The 5858-nt window shown below is 44.9% G+C and overlaps 1 long non-coding RNA gene across 1 annotated transcript in view; it reads left to right on the forward strand.

The window, feature by feature from the left end:
- Positions 1-4756, forward strand: part of LOC115072060 — a 22719-nt gene extending 17963 nt beyond the window's left edge. Inside the window, exons 2-4 of the long non-coding RNA XR_003851119.1 lie at positions 1800-1898; positions 2678-2880; positions 3667-4756. This is a non-coding gene — a long non-coding RNA (uncharacterized LOC115072060). The remainder of the gene's footprint in view (positions 1-1799; positions 1899-2677; positions 2881-3666) is intronic.
- The last annotated feature ends 1102 nt before the right edge of the window (positions 4757-5858 follow it).

The raw sequence follows: 5858 nt of genomic DNA on the forward strand, positions 1-5858 counted from the left end.
AGGCATTTTCTTGATTGTTGAGTAGTGTGTGAGAGCCCTATGGGCAGTGCCACCCCTGGGAAGGTGGTCCTGAATTGTATAAGAAAGCAGATTGAGCACAGGTCAGAAGAGCAAGGCAGTAAGCAGCATTCTTCCATGGTCTATGCTCCAGGTTCCTGCCTTGGGCTCCCTCAGTGATGAACTGTGACCCAGGAGATGAAAGTCAAATAAACCCTTTCCTCCCCAAGTCAGAGTGTTTTGTTACAGCAATAGAGAAGCAAGCTAAGACATAGATAGATGATAGATAGATGATAGATGATAGATAGATGATAGATAGATAGATGATAGATAGAAAGATAATCAGCTTACTTCTTTGAAATAGTAACAGCACACTCAAGGGGTTGAAAACCAGGTGGTTGCTCTGTCCTTGAGGCTGAGGTAGGTGCCTCAACAGTCACAACCTGGTGCCAGAAACCTAGGGGGTTCCTGAAGAGCCACTGGTCCTTAGTCAATGATCAAAACCTGGAAATACTAATTCTGATGTCAGCAAAAGATGAGTCAACTCAGCAGCCAGAGGGAAAGCCAAGCAAGCAAAAGGTGGATAAGCTCCCTTCTGCTATGTCCCTTTCTATCTGGGCTGCTATCAGAAGGTGCCACCACATTTGGGATGGGTGTTCCTACAGCAGTTAAGGTAACGGTAATTAAGACCACTCGGTTAGGGTGCCCTATTCTGGTGATTTTAATTCGTGGCAAATTGATGTTGGGATCAATCGTGCTGGCTAGTTTTTATCAACTTAACACAAACTATTGTCACCTGAGTTGAGGAATTTCCTCCATCAGAATTGCCTATGTCTATGAGGCATTCTTTTAATTGATCATTTATATGGGAGGGCAGCCCACTATGGTTGGTGCCATTCCTAGGCAGGTGGGTCTGGGCTGTGTAAGAAAGGTAGCTGAGCAAACCAGAGGAGCAAGCCAGTAAGCAGCACTCCTCCATGGTCTCTGCTTCAAGCTCCTGTGTCTAGGTTCCTGCCTTGAGTTCCTACCTGATAGACTATGCCCTCTGAGGAGATTCTAGACTGTGTCAAGCTGACCTTTAAAACTAACCATCATAGACCACACCTTCCAGAGTTTTACATGAAAGAAATAAACTTCTATGCTCCCATTTATCTGAAGGGTGTACGTTCCAAGACCCTGCAGTGTAAACCCAAAACCATGGATTGTTTTGAACCCTCTACATTCTGGACTATCTTTTGTCCTGTAACATACACACCTCTGATGAGTTTAATTTATAAATTAGGCATATTAAGAGATAGACAATAACCACTAACAGAATAGTTGTAACATCATACTGTAATAAAAGTCATGTAAATGTGGTCTCTCTCAAAATGTCTTATTGTACCGTACTCATGCTTCTTGTGTTCACATGAGATGATGGAACGCAGCGTGAGCAGATGAAGTGAAAGGAATGATGTGGAGACAGTAACGCGAGAACTGTGGTACCATGGCAGCGAATGGTACCATCAAATGGCTAGTAAAAGCCTAACGGAAGGGTAGTGTATGTACTGTAAATACTGAAAAAAAAGTAATCCACACCCAGCGGTTAAAGGGTGGAATAGCCTGAAGATTATTTTGCTACTCAGAATAATGACTGCTTTAGAACGTATGGATTGTTATTTCTGGAATTTTCCATTCAATATCTTCAGACTGGAGTTGACTGCCACCACAGAGCCTAAAAACTATGGGAAATAAGGCGAGACTAATATAAGTATTGTATGATTTAGCACTGTTTTGTTTCTGTTTCTTTCTTATTGTTTTAGGTCTTTTCTTTATACAGCTGAATTGAATCCTAACTTGTAAGAGCCATGAGCATCAAGTCCTGAGGATGAAGGAGGGAGATACATACCAGGAACTGACAGGTCAGTCAGGTAAACGTGCAGAGTCCAGACTTTTCCTCTCCCATTTTATGGACAAAGCAATCAAGAGTCAGAAATGAATTCACTTGCACTCAGACTAGAGTTCGGCTAGTTGATTTCCAAACAAAGCTGTATGCTGGCTACCTATTGGGTATATCCAACCTGCAGCTCATGGACTGCATGTACCCCTGGATAACTGTGAATTTGGCCCAGCACATTTGCAGATGACAATGTCGTGTTGCGATGTCAAAAGCTTGGACACCACTGAGGCCTATACTGTGCCCAAGTTCTGAGCTCTGTAACAGACAGTTATTAGATCCTTGAAACCTCCAAAAAGGCCTGAGACACTGTAGCATTACTCCTTTTGACAGAGGAGAACAAGGTGTCTCTGGGAGACAGAGCTTTGTCCCAGAGTCAAACAGCTGCTTGGTACCTAAGCAGCAACTTTAGACCTCGGTCTGTTTGATTTCAAAGCTCCTTCCCACTCTATTTTCCCCACTCCAAGGACTTCCACCCCGCTGTGGTTCCTTATGCTGAGGAAGTCTCAGAAGTAAAGAGTCTGAGCTGATTATTCTCAATTTGATGATTTGTCAATCCACCCCGAAGAGTAAAACAGACAGAGGCAGCCTTTTTTTTTTCCTTTGCAATCTGGGTTTTTCTTAAAAATAGTTGTAGCGTTGCATTTGAAATCTGTGCTGCCAACCTCCTGGATCTAACGGGGTATAGGCATGTTGGGGAAAGGTAAGATTATATAAAGATGAAAATAATGGTTTTCTATGCAGAGTGGCCACATCAGGAAGACTTAACCACAAGCAGCAACTTGCCCTGCTTGAAGCCCTGCCCAGCGAGGGGGAAACGTTGAGATATTAGGGTTTGGTGGCTGGGTTCTCTGGGACAGATTCTCTGGACACCAAATGAAGCTAAGTGGGCCTGAAGGCTGGTGGCTGAAGTTTAACTTGGAGCTGGAGTGGATATCAGTTCCACGGTAACTAATAGTTTGTTCCCTTTCTAGAGCTATCTGCTCACTCACAATGACAGGACCATGGATACTAAGCCAGGTACTCTGTTAAGTACTAGAGATGTAAAAATATAAACAGGGACTCAATAGGCTATTGGGAAGACAAGTAAGACATTGGTATCACTATAACGCAGGGTGGTAAAAGCAACCATACATCTGGGGGTCCCATGTGAGCCTCTTAGAGAGTAGAGGGGTTGGGGAGGTGGCTCAACCAGTAAAGTGTCTGCTGTGCAGACATGACGGCCTGAGTTCAATCCCCAGCATCCACATAAAAGCCAGGCCTAGCTGTACATGCCTGTAATCCTAACTCTGGGGAGAGGGATATGGGTGGATCCTTGGGGCCTTGCTGGCCAGCCAGTTCTAGCGAAAATCAGTAAGATCCAGGTTCAGTGTGAAATCTTGTCTCAAAATATAAGGCGAAGAAACAGTTGAGGATGACCTGACATGGACTTCTGGCCTCCACGTGCACATACACATAAGAGAAAGGGAAGCAATACTGTTTTCAGTACTGGGAGCTTGGGCATCATTTCTAAGATACTGTTCACCTCGTTTTTTGAGACAAGGTCTCTCATTTAGCCGGAATTAGCCAATTACGCTAGGCTAGCTGGCCAGCAAGCCTCAGAGACCAGCCCATCTCTGCTTCTCCAGTAAATATTCACCCACCACAGCAAATATTCAACAAGACAAAACCACACCAAATGGTTTTGATTTAGATTGATTCAGGATGCGTGACCAGGAATAATCTTTTCTCAGATCGTCCTTGGACAAGAGACAAAGGAGATTTTCAACAACATAGAAAAGCATGGATTTCTGAAACCAATAAAACCAGCAGTTCAGCCAATGGTAGATGCTCAGGGTCAACAAACTGCAAGACAATATCTGTCTGATGGTTAATCTTATCAACTTGACGAAATTTAGAATCACCTAGGAAACCCACCTCCCGGTATGTCTGTGAGGGCATCTCTAGAGATGTTTGGCTAAAGCAGGAAAGTCTGCCCTCAATCTGGGTAGCACTATCCTGTGGCCGGGGGTCCCAGATTGAATAAAAAGGAGAAAAGCTGAGCGGCAGTGTCCATCTCTCTGTTTCCTGATTGTGGACACAGTATGACCAGCTACCTCCAGCTCTGCTGCTACGCTTTCCTCACCATGGTGGACTGTACCTTCAAGCTGTGACTCAAACCCTCCCTTCCTTAATTTGTTTTGCTCGGATGTTCTGTTACAACAGTGAGGAAAATAACTAATGTGGTTTTATACTCAAACTGTCACAGGTGTACCCATGTTCATAGCAATACCAGGCATAACACTGTCACCCAAAAGTCGAAGCAACCCAGGTGCCCATCAAGAGATGAAGGCAAACAGATGGAGATTAACACAGAGACCCACAAATAGTCAACATGTAGAAAATAGGAGGCCACAGAATGCCCAGGCCTAAGTGGGACACCTGTATTGTACTTCCAAAGGCTCAAGGGTCATTGCAGAAGAGGGGGCAGAAAGATTCTAAAGCCAGAAGTGGTAGGCGAATACAAGGGAACGGTTGACTGACACTATGGGGTAGTTGCATACATGAACTAACAGTACTTGTGTCAATCTGCACAAGAACTGTGCAAGCCTAAGCCAGACGGGGTCCAGCATGAATGGAAGAGGTAGGCAGGAAGCCCAGGCCTAGCTGAGGCTCTATTGGAATTGATAGCTACTGGGAAAGGAAAAGTCAGTTTTCCTTACTGGTGTGACACCTGGTGGGTTAACCAGACCCCAGGGCATGGACTCATTCCCAGGAGCACTTAGGAGGCATAGATTGGAATCAATAGGCTTTTAAAAACAGAGACTAAATAAATCAATAAAATAAAAGAATAGATAGTAATGGAGGATATGAACTGGTAGGGGTGGGGACAGTCTGGAGATTAGGGAAGGGGTCTGTATGTGACCAAAATACTTTGCCTGAAATTCTGGAATCAATAAAAATATATATAAAAGGGATGAAGGCATAGGCAAAATGTGGTCTATACAAAAAGTAAAATATTGTTCAGCCTTTGAAAAGTATGGAAAATCTGATGCATGCTCCAACGTAGCTAAATCTTGAAGACATTCTGCTAAATGAAACAATTCAGCCTCTAAAGGACAAATGCTATAGGAGCCCACGTCTGTGTCCCTGGAGTAGTCAAACTCACATAGAGAAAGAGCTGTGGTTGTCAGGGGCTGAGAGAAGAGAAAGTGGAAGTTTTGATGGGACAGCAGCGGAATGGGAGAGCTCCAGAGTGATGGTTGCCCAACCAGGTGAATATTGTTAGCTGTTAACACACAAATGGATAAGATGGTAAGCTTCTTGCTATGCATACTTTACCACAGTTTGGTTTTAAAAACTTACTTAAGGACAAGAAAGAAAGTTTAACACGGATGATTCTGCTCTGGATGACAGAGAACTGAACACATTCTTAAAGGAGAATGAGTTGCAGAGCAGGGCTGAGGGAAGTGTGATCCGATTCATGGCTGGCGTCAGGTAGGGCATCCTTTAGGGTCTGGTGGCTGGCCACAGGAAGGGGGAGCAGACTGAGGGGTCATCGCTGAGCTGTGATATGTTGGGGTGAGGAATGAAAGAGTGGGCGGTTGGTGGGCTCCTTCCCTTCCCAGCTGTGAGGTTCTAAAGCTCTAACTGTGTCAGCCTGCTGGGGACTGAGGATGTCCTAGAGACTTGGTCACTCTTCCCAGAGTTGATCTCTCTCATTCTCATCCTGGGATCAAAGGGAGTCACCCCCCTTCACAGGAACCCCTTGTTTATTTCCTCAGCTTCCTGATGACCTAGTTTCATGTCTCTGCTCTTTCTTTCTACTGCCCCAACCTTTCCTCCATCTCACTCCTGCTGGGTTGGAAGGAAAAGACTCTGACCTTCCAGTCCAGATGGTGGCCCCTGGGCTGCGTGCCGGTGGGAGCATAGCCAGTCCTCTGCT

Source organism: Nannospalax galili, unplaced genomic scaffold (genome assembly GCF_000622305.1).
Source record: "Nannospalax galili isolate Female #2095 unplaced genomic scaffold, S.galili_v1.0 scaffold781, whole genome shotgun sequence".
In the NCBI taxonomy this organism is placed as follows: domain Eukaryota; kingdom Metazoa; phylum Chordata; class Mammalia; order Rodentia; family Spalacidae; genus Nannospalax; species Nannospalax galili.